Source organism: Hibiscus syriacus, unplaced genomic scaffold, assembly GCF_006381635.1.
Source record: "Hibiscus syriacus cultivar Baekdansim isolate YM2019G1 unplaced genomic scaffold, ASM638163v2 tig00111402_pilon, whole genome shotgun sequence".
Taxonomy (NCBI): Eukaryota; Viridiplantae; Streptophyta; class Magnoliopsida; order Malvales; family Malvaceae; genus Hibiscus; species Hibiscus syriacus.
The window spans coordinates 2,235,186-2,261,835 of NW_024063082.1; the positions used below are offsets into that span (position 1 = coordinate 2,235,186).

The 26,650-nt window shown below is 37.4% G+C and overlaps 1 long non-coding RNA gene and 1 pseudogene across 1 annotated transcript; one reads left to right on the plus strand and one right to left on the minus strand.

Annotated features, from left to right (window-relative positions):
- Positions 1-959: 959 nt before the first annotated feature.
- On the plus strand, positions 960-25,629 carry LOC120162455 (annotated as a pseudogene).
- On the minus strand, positions 10,896-25,726 carry LOC120162458. Its single transcript, XR_005519551.1, has 3 exons — positions 25,602-25,726; positions 23,894-23,899; positions 10,896-10,908 (listed from the first exon to the last, which is right to left on the minus strand). It is a non-coding gene; the product is annotated as an uncharacterized LOC120162458 (long non-coding RNA).
- Positions 25,727-26,650: the final 924 nt, after the last annotated feature.

Sequence of the window (26,650 nt, forward strand, 5' to 3'; positions counted from 1 at the left end):
TGTCACGATATACGTGGGAGTATCTTATGTGTACTTAATATAAAATATTATAAGAGTCTGAACTAAAATGAAAGAAAAGTAAAAATATTAAAAATGTGAAAAATTATATGATTTTGTCCAAAAAAAGAGAACACACGTGATGTTTGTAAAGAAAATATTTGTACGGTCACTAGACGAACAACATGTATGTTTTAGCATTGTCTTCTATCACTTGATGAGTACATATTTAAAACATTATATTCAAACACTTAAAAAACACACACATATATATAAACAATGTGAATTTGAGAAGTTCATGTTCAAGCATAATAATTTTGAGTTGTTAAAGAAAAATCTTAAAATGAAACGAGTATATAATTAATTCGTGTTTTCAAATAAATCATTGGATTCAAAGTACTTTTGAAGCATAGGCTCTTGTGACAGTTCAGAAGCTCCAATTTGTTAGATAGCGATTTCAATCAAATCACCGTAGAATAATATTTAGAATTTGTTATATTTAAGGTTAAATCAAAATCATAAGAATTATTAGATATAAGTATTTATATAAATTGATGAAAATAAAATCTCAATATATATATATATATATATATATATATATCAATTAAGAATACATACACATAAATTTATGCATTAACCTAACCACTGTATTTATTCTCTCAATCTTAACCAATAGAAGCAATTGACATTAATGTATATAAATTGTGCGATAATATCATATTAATTAAATGGATTTTATTTGCTTAGCTACCATTTGTTTTCATTTATTAACATTTACTATAAAAAATTAGATTGACTATTAAAAAAATCCAAACTCTAAATCATGAAATATAATTCATAATTTTTTAAAATAATATCCCCATAAGCTGACGTGAGTAGGTGAAAAAGCACACATTCTATTTCAACCTACTCTAAAATAGAACAAAATATATATGAAAAGGGGGGGGGGGGAACCGAGCAAACAAAATAAGATAAATTAGAAAGAAACAAAGGTATTTGAGGGAAACGCAGTTTGGTATATTTATAGAAAAACCCTAAGCTTGAAGATTCACTTAGTATTTGTTCTAAGCTTTAGATCTTACTTCGATTCCAGTTAACTCACCGATCTACTGCGTCGAGTCAATGCCGAGCACTGGGAGTTCCGCTGAGAGGTTGAAGTGTGGACGACTTTTTTTTTGATTGATTAAATATTTCAATGTTATTCTGCGAAAATGTCGGCTTCGCTGGCGTCATTCGAGCGGCCTAGAGGGGGAGCCTCAAACACGGTAAAATCTATTTATCCCATTTTGTTTTTCAGATTTTTTTTATTTGTTTGGTTTCTGGGAAAGATGAGAATAGAAAACTAAAGTTTTGGATCTTTATATCGTGAATTGCTTGGACTGATTATTTAATTTTCAACTTTTAATTAAAGAATTATATTGCTAGAAGTTTAAAAAATGTTAGTTTCTTAAATTGAATTTAATTTCTCTTAGTAATGTTATCATCATCCAATTTCTAAGAAAGAAAGGCTTTTAAGAGAACTCTAATAGGGAAAAATTTGAAAACTTGAAAACAAAATAGTGATTAACGGTGTTGTTTGGATTATGTTGGAAGTGTTGGGAACTTTAATTCAAACGAAGTTAATATTGCGTCATGTCGGAACAGAAAATTTAATGAAATCCAGATGAGTAGGATCACATAAAAATGGAAAAAAGAGAAGAAAAGATATTCGGAGGAGCTAGGAAATTCGGACCAAAAGCTTTGTGAAATCTTTGACTACATTTTATTCCATTCTCATTGCTACAGTTTTTAAATTTAAGAGCTGTAAGCTGCTCTTCCATTGCATTCTAGAGATCTTAGTTCCCTATAGATGTTGGATGCCTCAATTTTTGATTCACAGGATCTACACTGCTTGGTATTTGATTCGCTGCCTGTAGTCACATTTGAATGTCAACTGTTGGATACATGCACTGCCACAACTTTGGGGTAGTTCATAATTCGTGAGAAAAACAAACTAATTCATTATGTAAATAACTCTTGTTTGATCTATTCAATGGTAGCAAGAAAACACCTATGCCATTTCTTATATAAACATTGTTTCAATCATTTAACTTTTCATAGAATTAGAATTTGGGTTTTAGTGGTACCTACAGTGATGATATGCCATATATGCACCATTAAGTTGATTAATCTCTTATTGCAAGAGTATAATTACCTTTTTACACAAGTCAATTGGTGCACATCCATGACTTCTGACATGTGAGTTTTGCAGGTTTGTAAGAGTGGCCCTCTTTTCATATCATCAAAAGGTTCGCAATTTTTTGTATCACTTTTAATTTTCTTCCCTGCTTTTAAATTGTTTTCTGTATGAGCCTCTGTGTTTGTGACTGTGTCTGTATACTTATACTTGTGTGTCTTCATGAATAAAATACTAAAACGACCCTTGAATTATTTCACTTTTATTAACTAATCACTTAATTTTTATCGCACTCAAATAAACCCTTATCCTTTGATTTAGATCTAAACAAACCCCTGTTTTAAATGTGAGTTTATCTTAAGGGTCTTTTTAGGTATGGATTAAAGGTTAGGGGCTTATTTGGGTACAAGTTGAAGGTTAAGGGCTTATTTAAGTGTAATAAAAATGCAGACTTATCTTAACAAGATGGTAAAGTTCAGTTTTTTAAAAAAAAAAATAAAATAATTTTTTTGCTGTTCTTTTATTGATGGTCACAATACTAATTTTGCACAAAATTTACCTGAAGTGAAGAATCATGTTTAGCCCATCAGTTATTATATCCAAAACTCTTGGAGGACACACATCTTTTATAGTATATTTGTTAAATTGAGATAAGGATTGCAATCTCCTCCATTACTTCTTTTAGATGCACCTTAAATGACCTCTCATATATGTAGGGCTTGTTCATGCCATTACATAACTTAAGTACTCCATTGATTCAACTTCAGTGTAGCTTATATAAGTTTGTCTCAAGCTTCTGCAGGGATTGGTTGGAAGTCTTGGAAGAAGAGGTGGTTTATCCTCACACGTACTTCGTTGGTGTTCTTTAAAAATGATCCTGTTAGTTCTTGTCATCCTTTCCATTATATGAGTAATTATAGCATAGCTTATTCCTTTTTCCATATATATATTTCTGTTGTACTGATTATTAACTTTTATGTGCTGCCAAAGACATGCTAGTATGAGTAATCTGTTGATTGATTGTTAAGTTCATAATGTGATGTTTATTTGCTTTGTAAAACAGGAATTGAGGATAATGGTTATAGACTTTTCATATTAAAAGAAAAACTGCATCAAATTCAAAATTCTTTTTTTACTCACCTTGCTGTTCTTCTGTGCATATATTGTCCCTTTGATGCTTTAGTTGTTGTAATGGTTTAATAGTATGCTTTAAATTATTCAAAGTGGCTGTACATAGACTAGGATAATGATTAATTTTGTGCAAGACTATGCAGTCATCAATGCAATTTGGGGAGAGTGGTTCTGGAACACTCTATATCTCCTCACTGCTTGACGTGATATGCTTTTATTTGGTAGTAGTGTATGAGCTTGCTGGGGACTGTTGATGCTTAAATGATGGGATATGATCATTATGACTTATGAGTCCTCTATACATGTTTGGTTATGTTTTTTGAAAAATAATAATTTATGAGCAGAGGCTTGGTATTTGCGTTGCCTTGAAAGAAAGAAATACGTGGATGGCATTTTCCATTGGGCAATCTAAGTATAAAGGCAATTGTGTCATAAACATTCGTTAATATTTGTGTCATATCTTTACCAATACCCTTAACATTTGCATGTGGTACTAACTGGTAAGGATTTAAGAAATCCAATTTGTTAGAGGGGATCTTAGAGGCCGAAAGATTCCTGCTGAGGTGTATTACCTAGGTAATGATGAGAAAAAGCTTCAGATTTCTTGAGATTACCATATTATGGAAGTCAATCTTTCACATCAGTCAACTATGATGCAAAAAGGATTTTCGTCAACTTTTGCATGCAGGTATAGAGAAGGTGAAATGTTTGAGTGTGCAATTGGTTTTGTGATTTGATCTTTCTATGTATTCCTCGCCTCAATTTCTTTCAAGAGAGAGGGGAAGGGGGAGAGACTGATAGTTTTCATGTTTCACTTAAAACGTTTCCTAGAGATTTTATTTCCAGGACTTCATGAAGACAGATGCTTATTGATTTATTTTCCCGCACAGAAAAGGATAATCTAATCATTGTCTTGTTTTTCTGTTTTGAATGATATTTTAAAGTTTTTTTTTCGGGATTTAATTGAAACAAGCTGCTTTAATTTTCTTGCAGAATGCCCTACCACAACGAGGTGGTGAAGTTAATTTGACTTTGGGGGGCATCGATTTGAATAATTCTGGAAGGTATGGATAGTCATTGTATGTTTTATGTCATAGCTGTCTCAGTGGTCTTGCTTATAGCTCGTCTTGTTCGCAGTGTTGTTGTTAGAGAAGATAAAAAATTGTTGACTGTATTGTTTCCTGATGGGCGTGATGGACGGGCTTTCACTCTTAAGGTGCATCATCTATAGTTGAATATTGTTTTCAGCTATTATTTTATGTACTTTCTTTTTCCTTCTTTAAAATTTATTTTAATGACTTGTACTACGTGATTTTCCTCAAGAAAATGTTAAATAAGCTAATATCTTGTTGCTTTATAAATTCAGGCGGAGACATCTGAGGATTTGTTTGAGTGGAAGACAGCTCTAGAACACGCCCTTGCACAAGCCCCCGAGTGCTGCACTTGTCATGGGGCACAATGGGATTTTCCGAAATGACACAGCTGATGCAATAGAAGGGGCATTCCATCAATGTTTGTTTCCCATAGTTCTTAAATTTTGATGATCATCACTCATTGTCTACCTTCTTTTTCTTTGCAAAATTTCAACTTATTTTATTAGGTTTTTAATACTTCTTAGGGAGAGACAAGCGCACTGCTAAGTCACTGGTTGTTGGAAGACCTATTTTACTTGCGCTTGAAGATATTGATGGAAGCCCATCATTCCTAGAGAAAGCTCTGCAGTTTCTTGAAAAGTTTGGTAAGTTGTGGTTTTAAATTGTGATTATTACTTACGTCAATTGAGCTCTTCATTAGGTCTGATAGATGGTGGAGTCCTCACGTACAGTTGTCTTATCTAGATTTTTTTGTAGTTTTAATCTTCGAAATTGGTTTTATACTTGTAACATAATAGTAGGGAAGATGTGTGACCATCCATTTGATTACAGCATTGAAATCCATGGCTTTTGTATTAAAACAATATTCTGCTGTATTGATCCCTGGTTTTTTTTTTTCTCTTTGTACATTGTAACTTAAAGAAACAGTTTGGGGATGTTTGTAGCCTTACACATACACACAACATGCAAAAATGCTCAGATTGTAGTGGTAGTCAACTATAAGTGTGGTGTTGCTTAAAGTAAAATTATTAAGGATTAAAATGAAACTAGCAGATAGCAATAAGATTTTGTTGGTCCTTTTTTTTTCTGCCTATGTAATCACTGATATTTTTTTTTTTCATTTCTGTAGCATAAGGTCCTATGGCTTTCTGGTTCAAGCAAATTAAGATTCACCACTAGCAATGTAGTTTGAGGTTTATGTTGTGCTTGTAATCTGAAATAGTGATGAGCCTCGGAGAAAGTTTCTGTCAACGGAGATCCTTTTGATCATATATTATAGTTTCTTCAGATTTGGTCTGACCTTCCGAGCTATAACATATGCTAGATTTCCCAATCCCACATTAGCAATTGCTTTACTGGTATTCATCGCGTTTAGGATATTTAGGATGTTTCATTAGTGGAAGGAATTCTACTCTAGTCTGCCGATGTTGAGGAGATATAGTGAAGAATGTTTCATGCTTTGTTACTATTTTGGCTTTTACTTATTGTATGATGTTTCTACTGCAGGAACTAAAGTGGAAGGAATTCTACGCCAGTCTGCCGATGTTGAGGAGGTTGACTGTAGAATTCAAGAATATGACCAAGGTATTTTTTCATTTCTAATTGATGATTATTTTAGAATATCCACATATTTGCTGACTTGGATTTCCTAACTGGCGGGTGAGTTATGATGTAGCATGCCATCCAAAATTAAGCTGTGTAATTGTTTTCCTTTTCCTAATGGTAGGCAAGACTGAATTTGATTCTGATGAGGATGCTCATGTTGTGGGAGACTGTGTTAAGGTAGTTTTATTAGTACATTAAGCCATTTATAATTTTCAGGTTAGTGTTCCTTAATCAGTCACGATGTTTGATTTACAGCATGTTCTAAGAGAGCTGCCCTCATCTCCAGTTTCTGCATCCTGCTGTACTGCATTGCTGGAGGCTTACAGTATGTTTAACTATTTTCTTTCTATTTCCCATGTTTTCCCAAGTTTGTCTCATGTTGAATTTGGACAATACATCTTTAAACTTTTAGAGGATTGTTTTTATAAACCCTCAATATACATGCTTCTGTGAAAATCTGCTGCATTATATGCGTGCGTGTGTATTTAAAAAACCTTGTTTTATGAAGTTATGATTCTTCACATACATGCTTCTGTCCCAACAGTTTAATTATTTTCACGTTCTTTTTATTTTTATCTTCTAAAATTATTTTGCATTTTAGCAAAATAATTGTTTCACGTGTCTATATAAACTGATACTGATTTATGTTTATATTTGATAAGAAATTGATCAGAAGAAAGCTCGAATAAATGCATTGCGCTCTGCTATATTAGAGACATTTCCTGAACCAAACCGGCGCCTATTGCAAAGGTAAACTTAAATGGTTGTGCTAAGTTGTGATTCATTGCTAAGAATACCATTAGCTATCTAGATATCTTATTTGGTTGTGCTCTGGAATAAACGTGGAATATCTTATTAATATTTATTTATTTTTGATAGGAATCTTATTAATATTTATTGATTTGTATAACTCGATATGCATCATGTTTTGTAGGATTCTTAAGACGATGCATACAATCTCATCTCATTCTCATGTGAATCGAATGACTGCATCTGCTGTGGCTGCTTGCATGGCACCCCTGCTTTTACGCCCCTTATTAGCTGGTGAATGTGAATTGGAGGATGATTTTGATGTCAACGGTGATAATTCGGCCCAGCTTCTTGCTGCTGCAAATGCTGCTAATAATGCTCAAGCCATCATTACAACTCTTTTGGAGGAATATGAGAATATTTTTGATGTAAGATGCTCCCACCTTCATTGTTGCTTGATATGGTGTATCTGTCTAGATGATATCTCTATGATTTGTTATGATGAGACATGGTAAAACTGAATGTATCTTTCGTAAAAAAACATTTTTATTCATACCGAAGTTTGTATTCAAATGGCATGTCATGAAGATGTTATATTAACTTAGGATTCTTGAAATTATAACATTTATCTATAAATATTAATTCAGCTTAAAATTGATTTACATCTGTTTTGATTTGGATGAATTTAGTAATCAGCTATCAGAGCTGCTTTGAGTGTGATGATAATGTCATTTATGCCTTATTATTGAGCAATTCCAATCTGTCTCCCCCTTCTAATATCTATAATGACAGTGAAGCTTTATTTTTCATAATTCTAGTTTTTTAAAAAGTTTGTCTTCCTTTGCATAAGCAGAGGCCAATGCTTGCGGTCTCCTTTCGTATAGTGCTATTTATGGTGATGATTGTGTTGTTTCAGGATGAAAATCTACAAAGATGTTCTATTTCAGCCGGTTCTCGGATTGAAAATAGTGCCAGCGAAGATTCCACTGATGAGGAAAATCCAGATATGAAAGACAATGGCTACCATGATGTAGAAAATGAAGCCAATCCAGACACAGATGACGATCCTGAACGTGTGCTCAGAAGGAAATCAAGTGAAAGCAGTGGGTATGCAGGCAGTGATCTGTATGACTACAAGGTTCTTTATCACCTCTTTTCTCAAATATATAAACATAAAGTTTATACATCCATGACTGAACATTAGTGGTGTCACTGGGCTGGGGACTGGCCTGCAGCTGGAAACCTTTGCACATGCACATAAACAGACACATGCATTGACTTGACATGAGAAACTGTTATGACGTCTGTTGTGGTGATCAATGTATGGAAACAACATGAGGATATGTTTGATGTTGAAGTTAGACAAAGATTCTTTTTTTTTTGATAGGAATAGTAGGCCTCACTAAAAACCCCCTTCATGATTAACGGAACTTGAAAATAGTTCCTTAATCAGCGGAAGGAGGAAAAGAGTGCCCTAGGAGTTCATTAATCTTAAAACATTACAAAGTAATACAAAGTCTAATCTCCCTCCAGAGATAAAAAGCCAACAAGAACCAGCCCTTAACAGAACATAATACTCAACCAATACCAGCCTTAACTAGAACATCCGCCTCTATATTGGCTGTTCTACTAACCCATCTAATAAGACCTTTATAAACACTAAGCTTTTGAATAATTTCCTTAACAACTTGAACATAAACGACAGGACAAGAACCAACATCCTTGACCCAACCAATTGCCACCTTACTATCACTCTCGATAATCAATCTCTCTTTAAATCTATGGCGAATAGATTCATAATAAAATAACCCCTTTAGGATAGCTTTCAATTCCATCAAAGTTGGAGGTCCCGAACCAGCAGGATCTTTGAAGGAGCCAAGAATCAACCAGAACTATCTTTCAGAACACCACCTAAACCACTCCTCTTCCAATCACTAGAAGTAGCCGCATCCACATTAAGTTTAATAAAACCCTTTGGAGGAGGGGACCAAGGAACCTTAGTTGAAATCCGATTAGTATGAGATGAGCAAGAATCCACTAAGGACGGGTCGGCAATAAGAGCATCCTTGGAAATAGAAATATGAGTTTCCCTAGCTAGAAACCATGAAGCAAGCCTGCACCTAGCTAGATAGAATATTTCTGCTCGATCAAACTTCCCTCCTTCAAACACTATATAATTCCTAGTTTTCCATATTGTCCATAAGACCACTCCAGGGATAAATGACCACATCAGAGAGTTGGTCTTTAAGTTAGTCCATGCTACTAGGAATTTTTTTGCATCTTCATGAAAAACAAACTGAAAATTCCAATAACCCATGAATTTAGTTCATATTGGCCAAACAACCGAACAGGAAAAAAATAGATGAGATGAAGACTCTTCTTCTAGATTACAAAAAGGACACATAGAATCATTTATGCCCTGAACACCTCTCTTAACCAGAGCTGTCTTCACTGCCAGCTTCTTTAAGATAACTTGCCAAAGAAAAGTCTCCACTCTTGGAGGCAGCAGGCCCCTCCAAACAATAGATTTCCAAAAATTAGCTTCCTCCAAATCAGAAATACCCGAATAATATAGATTGGCACATGATTTAACATTGAAAACCCCTTCTCCATTCCCCTTCCACAACAGTCCATCAACAGCATCAGTAGAAACAGAAAAATCTGAAATAACAACCATCAAGTTTGACCATTGTTCAAATTCCCAGTCATTCAACTCCCTTCTCAACTGGACGTTCCAAAACCAGCCCCCAGAACTGTAATCCCCAAACTGAAATAATCTTCCAGTTTTGTTCACTGCAATAGAGAATAGTCTAGGGAACATGACCATCAAAGGATGATCCAATGCCCAATTGTCTTGCCAAAACCGAATATTCCTCCCATTGCCAATTTTGTAGCTATAATTGCTTCTGATACTACAGCCCATCGAATCAGCTTTAAAATGATTATTCACCAAAGATCTCCATATCCAAGAAAATTTAGGAGAAACCTTACTATCAAGCTGCATCAATGAAGAATCCATTTTGTATTTAGTGCAAATCATTTCCCTCCAAATTGCCTTCCTCTCAATAGCAAACCTCCAAGCCCACTTTTCTAGTAAAGCCCTATTCATCGTATTTATATTAGGAACTCCCAAGCCTCCTTCAATTTTTGGTTTACAAACGCTGGACCAGCTTACCCAATGGATTTTCTTCCTCCCACCTCCTCCACCCCATAAAAAATTTGACATAATAGAGTTTAGGGTCTTGTATACTGAAGTTGGAACCTTAAATAATGACAAATAGTATATAGGAAGTGAACATAGGACTGATTTAATCAAAACCAGCCTGCCCGCCAGTGACAAAGAAGAGCCTTTCCAGCCTGCTAACCTCTTATTGAAGCTTTGAACCACTGGATCCCACAGAATGTTAGAGTTCCTGTGTGGACCAAGAGGGAGTCCCAAATATTCAGAGGGAAAATAACCCACTGAACATCCAATCGTAGCTGCCCAATCCTTAATTTCCTCTTCCCTTAAATTCACCCCAAACAATTTGCACTTCTTCAAGTTCAACTGAAGTCCAGAAATAATCTCAAACACTCGAAGCACCCTCTTCATATTCAAGATCTGTTTTTTCGACGCACCACAGAAAATTATAAGGTCGTCAGCAAATTGTAGATGTGTTAAATTAAAATTCTTCTCTTCATTTCTAATCATCAAACTCGAAAAGAGACCCCCTGAAACAGCTTTAAGTATCAATAAATTCAATAGTTCCCCAACTATATTAAACAACAACGGAGACAAAGAACAGCCTTGACGAAGACCCTTAGCCATTGGGATTTCCTCGGTTGGAACCCCATTCACCAAGACTGAAACAGTTGCTGAAGTGATGCACTTTGAAATCCACCCTATCCATCTAGAACCAAATCCCATTTCCTTCATAATTCTGAACAAAATAGGCCAGTCAAGAGTATCATATGCCTTCTTGAAATCAGCTTTAAAAACACATCCTTTTAAACCATTCTTCTTCTAAAAGTCAATCCCTTCATTGGCTATAAGGGAACAATCCAAGATTTGTCGACCGGGAATAAAAGCGAATTGACATGGACTGATCAAATCTGAAATGCAGCTCCTAAGTCTCCTTGACAGACATTTAGAGAGGATCTTGTACAAACCACCAACTAAGCTAATAGGTCTAAAATCGTCCAAACCGCCAATGTTTGAAATTTTCGGAATAAGAGTGATGAAAGTGTGATTTATTCCATGTTCCCAATCCTTCCCCAAGTAAAACTTCTTAAAGAAGATCATAATATCTTCCTTAAGGACCTGCCAAAACCTCTTGAAAAAACCCATATTAAAGCCATCAGGACCCGGAGCTTTGTTACTTCCACAAGACTTCACAACATCCCAAACTTCATCCTCTGAAAATTCCTGCTCTAAGAACTGATTCTGCTCCAAAGAAATTCTGGAAAAATCCAGATTTAATTCAACAATTTCTAGAGTAGATCGGTTATTGTAGATCTTAAAAAAATAATCCTTCACAATGTCCTTAATAGCAATTGGGTCTTTAACTATTTCTCCTCTAAAATTAAGTGCCACCAGTGCATTCCTCTTCTTCCTAACCGTAGCACAGGTATGGAAGTATTTAGTGTTGCGATCCCCGTCTTCAATCCATTTAGATCTCGAATACTGAAACCAAATCTGCTCTTGGATCTTGTGCAGCTTCCACAATTCTGCTCTACAATTATTCAACTCAGTTAATACCTCACTATCGACAACACCCTGCTTTTGTTGAATATCAGCCTCTATCTTCGAAATTTTCTTATCTAACTCAGAAATCAAGTCTCCTGGATACTTATCTCTGTTTCCAGACCACTTTTTAATTGCATGTTTGGCACTCCTTAAAAGACTAAAAGCACCTGCCTTCTTCTGACTTTTCTTAGAACTCTAAATAGAAGAAATAACCATATCCTCAAAACCCTCCTCATCCATCAAATAGTTGAACATTCTAAACGGTTTTTGACCCCAGTCCACTCCTTTATTCACAAGAATTATGGCATTGTGATCTGACAATGATCTTGGTAGAAGAGACTGTAAAATGTCCGGAAATAACGCTAGAAATTGACTGTCAACCAAAAAACGATCTAATCTTACAAACGTGGGATTCTCTTGGTTATTACACCAAGTGAACCTTCCCCCATTCATAGGAAGATCAATTAAGCCCGTATGAAGAATGAAGTCATTAAAGATCTCCATTGAGCTCCTACTTTGGCCTCTGCCCATCTTCTCATTTTCTTGTAAATAAACATTGAAGTCCCCTCCCACACAAACGGGAAAATTCTGTCCACTAAGAAAACTGCTTAATTCTTCAAAAAAACCAGCTTTTTCTTCCTCCACTGCTGGACCGTATACATTGATGAAACCACAACTGAAGTTTTTATTCCGAAATTTACCAAAGGTAGCTATAAATCTCCTACTAATAAACTGACTCTCCAACTCAAAGATATTGTCATCCCAACAACACAACAGGCCCCCCGCTGATCCAACTGAAGGAGATTCCAAAACTCCTTTAAGCTTATTAATCCCACTTCTCCTAAAGAAAGACCTCTTAAATTTTCAGTCTTAGTTTCTTGCAACCAAAGGAAAGTAGGATTTAAGCTAGTGACTAAATTCTGAACAACCCTCTTTTTTTCATTTTTCCCCAGACCCCTAACATTCCATGAACATATTACTAACTTTGACATCTTCATAAAGGGAACAAGGTACAAACAAAACCCTCAATCAACCAAACCTTGATTAATCCCAATCAAGCCTTTCTCTAGAGCTATGATTTTTTCCAAAAATGCTTCTTTCCCTTCCTTAAAAGATACTCCCAAAAGCTTACTAACCTCCCAAGTTTCTACAGCTTCTTTCAATAAACTCGAGAAAGCTGAGGAGGATGCTGTATCAATGCTCACCTGGTCAAGAGCTTCTCGAAACAGGATCCTTCTAGCTCTCCTCTTCCTTCTAATTAACAAACCAGATTTGGGTCTTAAGCATTCACCTTCAGAACAGTAACCTTCAATCTCCCGCTCTACGGTCCCATCCCCAAGACCATTAACAAAGCTAGGAAGAAGACTCCCATCAGCAATGAGCTCTGTTGAAAAACAAATCTGTTTTGCAGTGCTGGAGTCCACATCCAACTTCCTCTGCCCAACCTTGGTGCCATCTATTTCATTCGTAAAGTTCAACAAATCTCCATACCAATATCTTCTTTCCCTCGACCTGCTATAGACCCTTTTGCAACTGCTCAAACTTCTAGTTTCCAGCACCTCACTCTCAGTTGAGACCTTTCTTCTAGAACGGTGTAACTGTCTCCCCCTTGAGATGTTTCCTAAATTAGTTGTAACCGGTTCAACCAACCTTAAACTTTCTTCTTCAGCCTCTATTTCTGCATTAACCACCTTCTCTGTAATTGGGCTCTTCTCCAATACTCTAAACGTTTTCCTGTTTTTTTCTGCTAAATTAAGGTTCTCCACAAAATCCCCACACTTATTAACTATATATGCTGGCCCAGAAATGAAACCCGAAAAATCTTTTGACCCAGACTGCCCAGAGTCTTCAGAATGGGCCTGAGACCCATCAGCCGAATAATGTTGACTTCTAATCCCCAAACCTGCAAACTCACCAACTTTTAAACTCCCAACCTTTTGACTTTCTGGCAGACTACATTTAATACCTTTCCTATCTAAGGGAAGCCTTGCTAGCTGTCTATTCTCACTAACTCCTCCAGAACCACTGAACACACCCTGCTCAATCCAATTGTCCACTGACAGACGATTTTTCCTTGCTGCACATGCCTCCCCTTCCCCATGATCTGACAACAACCTGTCTACATCCTCCTCAGACCTAATTTCTTCAGAAAATGCCTCATCGGAATCCTCCACCGGAAAATTACTGAAAAACGAACTTGAATACTCACTTGCTGATCCAATCTTAATACTTACTTTGAATGATCTTCCATAAGATCCAAGAGTGATCACCTCTGGAACATCAAAGGGGCTTTCCACCCTCAATAAAATTCTTGCCATTGTAAGGTCTTCTCTTTTCCTTGTACTCTCATGAATACCTACCACTTTGCCCCATCTCCCAGCCATTTTCTCGAAGAAAGATTCATTCCAGCATAACAAAGGAACCCCTATTAATTCTGCCATGCAGAAGGCCATGGGAACTCCGGCCTCATTCAGTAAAGGTTCCACTCGTTCAAACCACTGTTTTAAAACCTCTTCCTTTTTGCTCCACAAATCCAGCATCTCCTCATGGGAATTGAGAACTAAAACGCAAGAGTTCCAAACATAACCCCATCTAGCAATTTGAACATCATAGCCTTCCTTAAATAAGGCATTCCGAATGAACTCAACTTGAAACGAGTATTTGATAATCCCTGTTAACGACCTCTTCACCCAATTGGCACTTTCTGATGGAATATGCATCTCCATAATGTTTTTCTTGACATTCCTCCTTTGGACATCCTCAGACAATAGTTCTTTGTACCCCCTTGTAATCCCATTTGACATCAGAGCATCCCTATAAGTTCTATCGTCCCTTCTACTTCTGATAATATTTTCTCTTTCTCTTGATTTCGAAGAATCTGCATTAATCTGACCAGAAGCCTCGTTTGAAGAAGTATGCACCACCCTTTACCTTGAACGATCATCCTTAAATATGGCAGGACTAACTAAGATCTTCCTTCCATCAATCACAACCCCGTTTAACTCATCAACAACCCTCCTTAAATCTTCCTCCCTCTTAAAATGAACAAAAGCAAAGGTGGAAAATCTGTACTTAGGATTTCTAATTTGATTGGGAATGAAAACTCTCATAACCGGACCATGGACTAAGAATAATTCCTTAAGAGTATGACGAGAAACCCTCCTACTCAGGTTGTCGATAAACGCCGACCAACACTCATCGGGAACTGACTTTTTTTTAAAATTCTCTCTCTCTACGTTTTTCTCTCTCTCACTCATTTTTTGCTCTCCCAAATTTTGCATGATTAATTAACTGACAAAGATTCTTTTAATTGTTGGAATAGTACTCGTGTTAAATGTGAGAGGTTGAAAGGCTTCATATGTAACAACAGTCCATTTCCTTGCTCTTTTGCGCATGCTCTGCTGTTGTACATTATATGTTTTGATTCTTTCAGAGTGTTGTCATTGTGATTGTTTAACTATAACAGTCGTGTCCTGCGAACTAGAAGATTTAGGCTCATATTTACATCTGAAGGATATTCTTGGTAGACCATACTATTTCATAGAATTTGAGTTATTTCAGTTTAAATGTGTATTTGAGATGGGTTTTTTCATTTAATGGTAATATAAACAGCATAAAATGAAAAAGAGGTCGATCTGCATTTTATGAAGTAGTGATGAGTAATTAGGAGAACCAGAGTAGAATGTAGATAGTGTCATTTTGTGCTCAAATCCATTGAATAATTTGCAGCCACAAGAAGGAAAAAGAAAAGAGTTGAGTTTAAAATCGTATGTAATAAAGCAAAATTTTCATTCCAAGTATCCTATAATAAGCATGCTTTTACAGATGTTTCCCATTAGTTTAAGGTTACTGCTGCACACTAGGCTATAGCTTTATAAGAGATTGAGATCGAATGATTGAAACCTTCTTGTTTTTGTGTTGTAGGTTGTCCATTCAATCATCCATGTAGACTTTGTTCACTATGTTGATGCTAAGTTTAACAATGATTTGTACATTCCTTCATACTCAAAAGAGTTGCAGAACTTGATTGATGATCCCTCTAGCTTATTGGCACGTTCATCCTTTTTTTGTACAGGCATTTGAGGCTGATGGTTCAGATGTTGAATCCCCTAGAGACAATAATACTCGTGCTGAGAGTTCAAGCTTAGGTGTGGATCCTCCAAGGATGAGAGATCCCGATGCTCAGCTGGAGGAACAAGGTAAGCAGAATAAAGGAAATAAAATTGATGAGACAAATGTCCCAAGTGTGCTACCTACTGGTGAATCTTACCAATCAATGGGTGAGATCCTGTCTTCGATGGATCCTGGCCATCCTGTATCTTCGCCTGGGCTTGAATCTTCTACCGAGAAGCCAATTGGTAAAGCTAAAGGCTCCAGTCTTAATGCAAAGAAATCAACATTTTGGGGGAGGAGCAACGTGAGTTACCATTTTTTTGATGCACTGTTTAATTGCAAGGAACTCTCACATCAGATGCATTAGATAGTCAGACTGATTCACGCACTTTTGAATGGATTTTAGATATTGTTGACTATATTCAATAAGATCTATGACCTTGGTACACTTTCCAACCATGAGGATTAGGAAATTGATTTTGAGAGGTCTTAAAAATTAAGTTAAAGGCTTTATTTGTTGCATCTTTTCGTTATGTTTCGCTTGTTTAATGTTCACATAGTAAAACCGTAATTACTTTAATGTTCATCGACTTTGTTACAGGCTAGAAAGACACCATCAATGGAATCTGTTGATTCTTCTGGTGAAGAAGAGTAAGATACTCATTGAGTCTTCTTTATAATTTGCATTCCTTTTAACTAGTGTCTGCATTTCAAAACTACTACTCAGCCTCTTTGCTTTTGGAACTCCTGCATATCCCTAGCTTCGCCTTGACCTTTTAGTATCTATCTTGAAACTTATTTTGACTTGTTTGTTTTATAAGATTCCCATATACTAAAGCGGTGATTTTGTTGAGTTCTATATTTGAGATGCATATCCCAACAGACAGCGCCAACTGGGTGAAGAGGTCGTTAACAGGGATTATCAAATACTCCTTTCAAGCGGAGTTCATTCGGACGGCATTATTAAAAGAAGGCCACGATGTTCAAATTGCGAGATGGGGCTATGTCTGGAATTCTTGTGTGATAATCCTCAAATCTCATGAGGAGATGCTGGAGTTATGGAGTAAGAAAGGAAGAAGTTTTAAAACAGTGGTTCGAGCGGGTGGAACCTCTACTGAATGAAGCTGGGAAACCAATTGCCTTCTGCATGGCGGAATTAAAAGGTGTTCCTTTGCTGTGTTGGAATGAACCCTTCTTCGAGAAGTTGGCTGGTAGATGGGGCAGTGTGGTAGATATCCATGATAGTACAAGGAAAAGAGAAGATCTCACCATGGCAAGAATCTTATTGAAGGTGGAAAGTCCTTTTGATGTTCCAGAGGTTATTACTCTTGGATCGTATGGAAGATCATACAAAGTAAGTATCAAGATTGGATCAGCAAGTGAATACTCTAGTTCGTTTTTCAGTAATTTTCCGGTGGAGGATTCCGGTGAGATATTTTTTGAAGAGAGGATGTCTGAGAAGGATGAAGACAGATTGTTGTCAGTTCATGGGGAAGGTGAGACTTGCGCAGCAGGGGAAAATCGTTTGTCAGTGGACAATTGGGTTGACCAGGGAGTGTTTCATGTTTCTGGAGGAGCTAGTGAGGACAGACAGCTAGCAAGACTTTCCTTAGATAGGAAAGATATTAAATGTGGTCTGTCAGAAAGTCAGACTGTTGGAAAGTTTAAAGTTGGTGAGTATGCAGGTTTGGGGATTAGGAGTCAAAATTATTCGGCTGATGGATCTCAGGCCCATTCTGAAGAATCTGGGCAGACTGGGTCAAAATACTTTTCGGGTTTTATTTCTGGGCCAGCATATACAATTAATAAGTTTGGGGAATTTATTGAAAACATCCATTTATCAGGAAAATGCAGGGGAGTGTCCAAGGGAATGGAATCGAGTCCAATTGTAGAGAAGCCATTCAGTGTGGAGATAGACCCCGAAGAAGAAAACTTAAGACCATCGGAACAGGTTTAAATAACAACTCTAGGGGGAGGCAGTTAATTCGGTCTAGAAGGGAGTTTACAACAGAGAGTAATGTGCTGGAAACTAGAAGTCTGAGCAATTGTAAAAGGGTTTACAACAGGTCGAGGGAAAGAAGATACTGGTATGGGGATTTGTTGAACATCTCGTCTGAAACAGGGGATGCCGTAGTTAAGCAGAGGGAGTTAGATGTTGATTCCAGTACGAATATTCAGCTCTGTTTATCAGCAGAGAACATTGCTGAGGGGAGTCTTGATCCTTATCTTGACAAAGGATATGGGGGTGGGAGTGTAGGAAGGGAGATTGAAGGTTACTTTTCAGAAGGTGGTGGCCTAAAGTCCAAATCTGGTTTGCTGATTAGAAGGAAGAGAAGAACTAAAAGGATCCTGTATCGTGAAGCCCTTGACAAGGTGAGCATTGATACAGCATCCTCCTCAGCTTTTTCGATTCTGTTGAAAGAAGCGGTGGAAACTTGGGAGGTTAGCAAGCTTTTGGGTGTGTCTTTTAAGGAAGGGAAAGAAGCCTTTTTGGATAAAATCATAGCTTTAGAGAAAGGCGTAAATGGGGTTAATAAAGGATTGGTTGTTTGAGGAGTGTGTCTGCACCTATTTCCTTTTTGATGATGACAAAGCTAGTAATATGTTCATGGAATGTTAGGGGTTTGGGGAAAAACGAGAAAAGGAGGGCTGTTCAGAATTTAGTCTCCAACTTTAATCCTACTTTTCTTTGGCTGCAAGAAACTAAGACTGAGAAATTTAGGAAGTCTTTTTTTAGGAGAAGTGGAATTAATAAACTTAAAGGAATTTTGGAATCTCCTTCAGTTGGATCAGCGGGGGGCCTGTTGTGTTGTTGGGATGATAATGTTTTTGAGCTGGAAAATCAGTTTGTTAGCAGGAGATTCATTGCTACTTTCGGTAAATTTCGGAGTATTGATTCCGGGTGTGGTTTCATCAATGTCTACGGTCCATCAGTGGAGGAGGAGAAATCTGGTTTTTTTGAAGAATTAAGCAGTTTTCTTAGTGGACAGACTTATCCCATTTGTGTCGGAGGGGATTTCAATGTATATTTACAAGAAGATGAGAAATTGGGAAGGGGTCAAAGTAGGAGTTCAATGGAGATCTTTAATGAGTTCATTCTCCATACGGGTTTGATTGATCTTCCTTTGAACGGGGGTAGGTTCACTTGGTGTAATAACCAAGATAATCCCACTTTTGTTAGATTGGACCGTTTTTTGGTTGATTGTCGCTTCCTAGAGCTGTTTCCGGGCGTTGTGCAGTCGCTTCTACCAAGATCCTTGTCAGATCATAATGCTATAGTTCTGGAGAATAAAGGGGTGGACTGGGGCAGAAAACCCTTTAGATTATTCAATTATTTGATGGATGAGGAGGGTTTTGAGGATCTGGTTGTTTCTTCTTTTCAGAGTGGTAAGGGTAGTCAGAACGAGGCAGGCGTTTTTAGTCTGATGAGGAACACCAAACATGCAATTAAGAAGTGGTCTGGGAACAGAGTGAAATATCCAGGTGCTTTGATTCTGAGTTAGAGAAGAAAATTTCGTTGATAGAGGATGATATTCAACAGAAGCAAGGAACGGTTGACAGTGAGGTATTAGTTGAATTGAAGAATCTAAGAGCAGAATTGTGGAAGCTTTACAGGATTCAGGAGCAGATCTGGTTTCAGTACTCGAGAACTAAATGGATTGTTGATGGGGATCGCAATACTAAATACTTCCACACTTGTGCTACGATTAGGAATAAAAGGAATGCTCTACTTGCTTTAAACTTCAAAGGGGAAACAGTGGAAGACCCAAAGGCAATTAAGGCCATAGTTAAAGAGTATTTTTTTAAGATCTATAATGAACGAACTACTTTAGAGCTTGATGATTTGAATCTGGATTTTCCCAGAATTTTTTTGGAGCAGAAGCAGTTCTTAGAACAGGAGTTTTCTGAGGAGGAAGTGTGGGAAGTGGTGAAATCTTGTGGCAGCAACAAAGCTCCGGGTCCTGATGGCTTTAATTGGGATTTTTTAAGAGGTTTTGGCAGGTCCTGAAGGTAGATATTATGAAATTCTTTCATGATTTTTACTTGGGGAAGGAATGGGAACATGGTGTAAATCACACTTTCATCACTCTTATTCCTAAGATTTCTAACATTGGTGGACTGGACGATTTTAGACCTATTAGCCTTGTTGGTGGATTGTATAAGATACTATCGAAATGTCTGTCAAGAAGACTTAGGAGCTGCATTTCAGATTTGATCAGTCCAAGTCAATTCGCTTTTATCCCCGGTCGGCAAATCCTGGACTGTTCTCTTATAGCAAATGAAGGGATTGACTTTTGGAGGAAGAATGGTTTGAAAGGGTGTGTTTTTAAGGCTGATTTCAAGAAGGCATATGATACTCTTGACTGGCCTATTTTGTTCAGAATAATGAAGGAAATGGGCTTTGGTTCTAGATGGATAGGTTGGATTTCGAAATGTGTCACTTCAGCGACTGTTTCAGTTTGGTGAACGGAGTCCCAACTGAGGAAATTCCTATGGCGAGGGGTCTTCGGCAGGGCTGTTCCTTGTCTCCATTGTTGTTCAATATAGTTGGGGAACTATTGAATCTATTAATAGCGAAGGCTGTTTCACGAGGGCTCTTTTCGGGTCTGGTCATTAGAAAGGAGGAGAGGAATTTTAATTTAACCCATTTGCAATTTGCTGACGACCTTATTATGTTCTGTGGGGCGTCGGAAAAACAGATCTTGAATGTAAAGAGGGTTCTTCGGGTGTTTGAGATTATTTCTGGTCTACAGTGAATTTAAAGAAGTGTAAATTATTTGGAGTGAACTTAAAGGAAGAGGAATTAAGGGTTGGGCATCTATGATTGGATGTTCAGTGGGCTCTTTTCCCTCAGAATATTTGGGACTCCCTCTAGGTCCACATAGGAACTCCAACATTCTATGGGATCCAGTGGTTCAAAGCTTTAATAAGAGGCTGGCGGGATGGAAAGGCTCCTCTCTGTCACTGGCAGGCAGGCTAGTTCTAATTAAATCAGTGCTATGCTCACTCCCTATTTACTTTTTGTCAATGTTCAAGGTTCCAGCATCAGTTTACAAGACTCTAAATTCTATCATGTCAAATTTTTTGTGGGGAGGTGGTGATGGGAGAAAGAGGATACATTGGGTAAGCTGGTCCGATGTTTGTAAACCTAAAATTGAAGGAGGATTGGGGGTTCCTAATTAAAGGTGGTGAATAGGGCACTCATGGAAAAATGGGCTTGGAGGTTTGCTATTGAGAGGGAGGCGGTTTGGAGGGAATTGCTCTGCATCAAATATAAATTGGATCCTTCCTTGATGCAGTTTGACAGTAAAGTCTCTCCTAAACTATCCTGGATGTGGAGAGATATGGTGAGAAACCATTATAATGCTGATTCGTTGGGCTGTAGTATCAGAGGTAAATATAGCTTTAAAATTGGCAATGGGAGGAGCATTCGGTTTTGGCAAGACAATTGGACTATGGATCATCCGTTGATGGTATTGTTCCCTAGAATATTTTCTATTGCAGTAAATAAAGAAGGAAGATTAACTCAGTTTGGGGAGTTCAGTTCAAGGGGTTGGATTTGGAACGTTCAGTTGAGGAGAGAGTTGAATGACTGGGAATTTGAGCAATGGGCAAATTTGATGGTTGTGATCTCTGATTTCTCTATTTCTGCTGATGCCACTGATGGATTGTTTGGAAGGGGAATGGGGAAGGGGTTTATACAGTGAAATCATGTGTCAACCTATCTTATTCGGGTTCTCCCGATTCAGAGGAAGCTAAATTTGGAAGTCTAATGTTTGGAGGGGTCTGTTGCCTCCAAGAGTTGAGACTTTTCTTTGGCAAGTTATATTAAAGAAGTTGGCGGTCAAGACAGCTCTGGTTAAGAGAGGTGTTCAGGGCATAAATGATACTTTGTGTTCTTTCTGTAATCTTGAAGAAGAGTCTTCATCGCATTTATTTTTTCATGTTCGTTTGTTTGGCCAATTTGGATGAAATTCTTGGGATATTGGAATTTTCAATCGGTTTTTCATACAGAGGCTAAAAGATTCCTATTGGCTTGGAATGACTTGAAGTCCAACTCTCTTATCTGGCCATTCATTCCTGGAGCTGTTCTATGGACAATTTGGAAGACCAGGAATTTTATTGTGTTTGAAGGAGGGAAGCTTGATCGAGCAGAGATTTTCTTTCTTGCAAGGTGCAGGCTTGCTTCATGGTTTCTAGCTAAGGAAACTCATGTTAGTATTTCCAAGGATGATATTATTGCTGACCCGTCCATAGTGGATTCCTACTCATCCCATTCTTATCGGGTTTCAACCGTGTTTCCTTGGTCCCCACCTCCAAAAGGTTTTGTTAAACTTAATGTGGATGCGGCTACCTCGAGTGATTGGAAGAGGAGTGGCTTAGGTGGTATTTTGAAAGACATGTCTAGTTCGATTCTTGGTTCCTTCAAAGAGCCGGCTGGTCCGGGGCCCCCAACTTTAATGGAATTGAAGGCTATCCTAAAGGGTTTAGATTTTTTTGAATCTATTCGTCATAGGGTTAAAGATAGACTGATTATTGAGAGTGATAGTCAGGTGGCAGTTGACTGGATTAAGGATGTGGTCTCTTGTCCTGTTGTTTATGTTCAAATAGTTAAAGACATTATTCAAAAGATTAGTGTTTTTGAAGGTTTTTATTAGGTGGGTTAGTAGGACAGCCAATATAGAGGCGGATGTCCTAGCTAAGGCGGGTATTGGGTGAATTATGCTCTGTTAAGGGCTGTTTCTTTTTGGTTTTATCTCTCTTGAGGGAGATGGGTTGTATACTTTGTTTTATTTGAATTTATTGAATCCTAGGGCACTCCTTTCCTCCTTGTGTGGGTCAAGGAACTATTTTTAAGTTCCGTTAACCACCAAGGGGGTTTTTGAGGCCTTTTATTCCTATCAAAAAAAAAATATAGCTCTGATCTCATGTCTGTCACATTTGCATAATCAATTTGTTCAATTTTTCTAGGCTTGCTATACAGAGGCTTGAGATTACAAAGAATGACCTGCAACATCGTATAGCAAAAGAGGTAGCTCTACTTTCCTGAAATCAGGCCCAAGTGGCGAAATATTTTTTGTTTCTGCTGACGGATTGCTCATTACTTGTTGTAGGCTAGAGGAAATGCAATTTTACAAGCTAGCTTGGAAAGAAGAAAACAAGCTCTGCACGAACGTCGTTTGGCACTTGAACAAGATGTATTTCTTTCTTACCGACTCTTATTCCCTCTTTTATTTATTTATTTATTTATTTTACATCAGCCTCAAATGCCTGTACATGGTTTACTTGGGTTCGTTTCTATACATTTTATTGGTTGTTCTTTAATGTAATGAGGAATAAAGTTAGCAAAAGGAAGGATCCGTCCTTTAATTCTAAATTTATTCCTATAACCAAAACCACAACTGTGCCTTTCTTAGGCTGCCTGCGTCTGATTATTCTATTTAGTTTTACTCTTCAATTTGATGTTGAAGATTTTGGTTTCTGAACTTTCTTGGGCATGTTTGACAAAAAAAAAGGTTTTAAAATTTTCTTGAAACTACAATCCAACAGTCTCTTGCAGTTCTAAAGCATCTTCTTTGTGGCTTGCACATGTCATTGAATAGTTATACACAAAATTTTGCAGAGCTGAACTTTTGTGCAACTTTTGCAGACTATAGAACAACTACGGGAGGTCATAATTTTGATCCCTGCTGAATTATGAGTTATGCCAAAACTCTAACAGGAAACATCTGGACAATTTTCATTTAACCTTTTATTGAAGAATTATCTTCCTGCAGTTGTGTTCCTACTTACCTTTAAATGACTCTGTAGGTCTCTAGATTACAAGAGCAGTTACAAGCTGAACGGGATCTTAGAGTAGCACTAGAAGTTGGATCGAGTATGTCATCTGGACAATTTTCTAGTTCCCACGAAATGGATTCCAAGACGAGGGCCGAGCTTGAGGAAATTGCTCTTGCTGAAGCTGATGTGGCTAGATTGAAGCAAAAAGTTGCTGAACTCCATCATCAGTTGAATCAGCAGCGGCAACACCACTACGGGTCTCTCTCTGATGCATGTGATCGTTATCAACATGTCCAAAATCTGAACTCTCAGCAGTGAGTTGATGGAATTCTTTTCCATACTGGTTTCAACATGTCTAAGCTAGTAAACTGATTAGGCAGTTGCACAGCCGATTAAAACGAGGTCATGATGATTGTTCTCAAGGAACCAAATAAAATGAATCGTTTCAATACTAGTTTAAGCTTTCAAATTACCTTTTTCTGATGCATTTTTATCTTTTTGCGTATTGGCACACGAAACCATCATCTGGCTTTTTTCCTTTCTGTTGATTCCATGTGTCAGAAGTTTCTTTCAAGCTTTCTCTGGAACATTCTGGAACCCTAAAATGATCATTTTAGCCAAAATATAACATGCATGAATATTGTTCTTTTCTGTTGTCATGCATGTATGCCATAGCCCACAGTTACTGTTCAGATAATATGGTAACTCAAGACTTGGGCTTCCTTCAGGTGATCGACAAATATTTTTCGAATACTCTTTTGAAGCTTTTTAGTTATCAAGGTGAAATCAAGCTATATTACTCGGATCCTAGTGTAGTGTTGGACATGGGTATGTGTCCGACATTGATTCAACTTCTTCCAAGATTTCCATGTATTTGGGGGGTTCTTGGAGGATCATATCATCATAACCTTGTATGTTTCGGACACGGGTGTTTCAAGAAAAATGAAGTCTTGGAGTAACATAGAATTCAAGCCCTTAAGAAGATGAAATTCTTGCAATATGCTTGAAAACAGGTTTCTCTATTGCTGGCTCTTAAGTGGAGTATGGGAGGAAACCCATCTTTTTAGTAGCTTCTAAATCATTAATGCCGAAATTTTCTGCTAAAAAGGACAGGGTTCAAGGTTTGGATGGGAAATCACTACTTAATTTACAATAACTCTACAACCAAAGTCTACCGAGGGCCGAACTTTTGCTACATGTTTATGAACAGTTTTTAATGTCTTGGAATGAAATTTATTACATGTAATAGGATGCTTTTGAAGGATTTATAATTATCAAATATTTATTCATTGTTTTCATCATTTTTATGCACTTTTTTACCGGGCTTTTTTTAACTACCTTAAATCGAAAAATATAGATGTCTGAAATTTGTCTCCCAAATGGTAAAATGTTATATTTGGTATGCTTGCAGGAGGTTTCTTCAGCAGGATTTTGACACAACCCTTGCCTTTTGTAATCATGAGAGGAAACAAAGAACAGAGGTATGTGTTCAGTGTATTTCTTTTAAATAATGACTGTAGGTAGCAGTAAATTTATGATGATCGGATCAGTTAATACACAAGTTTTTCTGCATTTGTTCCCGCCAAACTGATCCTCTTCTTACATTTGAACTCAAGCAATTATGCATCCGTTTTAGTTCTCTCCCTTCAGATATTTTTGCTCAGTCCTCACTTTATGCACTCAAAGTATTCTTATTAAAACTATTATGCAGGAGAACTTGTTAGGGCCAGACTGGAGAAATGTTAAAGGACAGGGATTGGCAGGTGGCAACATCAGCAGGCCGCCTACTCGAAAGCAGTTTATGGATTCACCGAGCTTGAGTGATCCAAAAAGTATTGAGGGATCAGCAAATATGTCTATGAATGAGCTTGGTGCAGTCAGCTCTGCCTCTATCCCTTCCACTTCCAGAGCAGCCGAGGTAAGACCGATTGTTTTGGCTGTTGAAAGATCTGTCTTCCGCCAGAATCTAATTATCCGAATCTTAAATCACTTCAAACCTGATTAATTCTTGTACGAATTAGCTTAATTCAACTCTGAAATCAATGGCGTTCTAATTTGCAGGTGACTGATTATCAGAGACATTCATCGACAGCATCTTCTGCTCTGGTGGAATTAACAACTCATCTCGATTTCTTCAAGGAAAGGCGTTCCCAATTAATGGAACAACTCCACAACCTTGATCTGAACTATGGGACATCCTCTCAGGATTTTGTATACAAATCAGGACCATCACCCCCATGGAACTAACCATAACCCGAAAAAGAAGCGGGAGTGTAGTGAAATCTGACGGAACATTGTTGTCTTTGTGCCTTGTTGTACATACTATGTTGTTGCATATAAATGTATTTCTTTTATCTCTTTACAAGTTTATTTATTTTGTTTTTCAATTTTTTAGTTGGGTTATAAGAGAAAAGGTGGATTTATAACCGTAATGTTTTGATAATTTTGTCAGACACATTGTAAAGAGAAGCAGTGAGACTGTCAATGGTTGGTGGAGCTTGGAACTGGAGGTTTGTTGTATTATTTGAACGAACATTGTTGACCAATGTATGGTCATCTGTGCAGTGTGCACTGCTAAAATATATAGTATTCTCTCCTTTTAATGCATTACTTAATTTAATTTATGGAAAATTCATTTATTATTTTCATGTTATATTTTAATTGATTGCATTTAATGCATATTTTGAAGGGGGAGGGGGTTATACTGTTCATTTCTTAAACTAATCTAAACTTCCAAACCTCCGATTAAAATGGAGGATGTTGTGTTCTTAAATGTGCTTGAGTTCTGGCACGAGAAGTAAAAGAACCCCGGCTTTCATCTCCCTTTCCTAGTATGCAGCATTTCCCCTGCCTCCTTTTCTCTTCTTTTTCGCCTGCGGTGGCACTAGTTCAGGTTGACTGTCGTCTGCTGGCTCTTCGGCTGTACTCCTTCCCTGTTTCCCTTCTTTCCTTCTGCCTTTCCTGTTTTATTTCTCTATTCATGACAGCATCTGCTGATCTGCCTCTCCTTTTATCTCTCGAAGTTGTAACCATTTGTGTGTTAGGGATAACCTTTCATTGGATTTCGGCCATTCAGAGTTGTATATTGGCTTGTTCGTTTGGGATTTTTCTTCTCCGAAGCCTGTAGGATCGAGCTTGGCTTGCTTGTTTGGAATTTCACTTCTTTGGCATCAGTAGCATCAAGCTCGAATGTTATGTAGGGCAAAAAATTTGGTTTTCTCTAGTCTCGACTAGACTTTTGGAGAGTTTGCTGTTGATTCTTTCATTTTCAGTGTC